General features: G+C 57.5%; 1 protein-coding gene across 1 annotated transcript in view; it reads right to left on the bottom strand.

Annotated features, from left to right (window-relative positions):
• The window catches only part of DDX24 (DEAD-box helicase 24), a 15,886-nt gene extending 15,600 nt beyond the window's left edge, over positions 1-286 (bottom strand). The window contains exon 1 of the mRNA XM_015566458.1: positions 107-286. The gene's annotated coding sequence lies outside the window, so the exon portion shown is untranslated. The remainder of the gene's footprint in view (positions 1-106) is intronic.
• Between the last annotated feature and the right edge of the window lie 81 nt (positions 287-367).

Raw genomic sequence — 367 nt, forward strand, 5'->3', positions numbered from 1 at the left:
GTGCACAGCTTTGTTCCTTTTCAAGTCTTGCCCCAGAGGGCAAATAAATGCCCGTTCCCCGTGCTGGCCTTGCCCCAATGCCCCAAAGCACCCAGGCTTTCCCTGCCTGTGAGGTGGTTTAAGAACCAATAAACACGTATCGTCTGAGCGGAACTCGCTCCACGCTCTCCCTTTCCAGAAAAACTGTCAGAAAGACAAACGCGAGCCCCGGTGCCAAGCCGGACCACCACCGGCAGCTGAGTCCGGACTGGACGTACGGGCGGCCTTCGGGGGCCTCCGTCTCCTCGTCAGGAAAACAGGGGTGTTGTGGCTATTCGTTCTACTGGGTCCTCAGACCCCCAACACAAAACGGTGACGCACGTCAAAA

This window comes from Myotis davidii, unplaced genomic scaffold (assembly GCF_000327345.1).
Source record: "Myotis davidii unplaced genomic scaffold, ASM32734v1 scaffold1703, whole genome shotgun sequence".
Taxonomy (NCBI): domain Eukaryota; kingdom Metazoa; phylum Chordata; class Mammalia; order Chiroptera; family Vespertilionidae; genus Myotis; species Myotis davidii.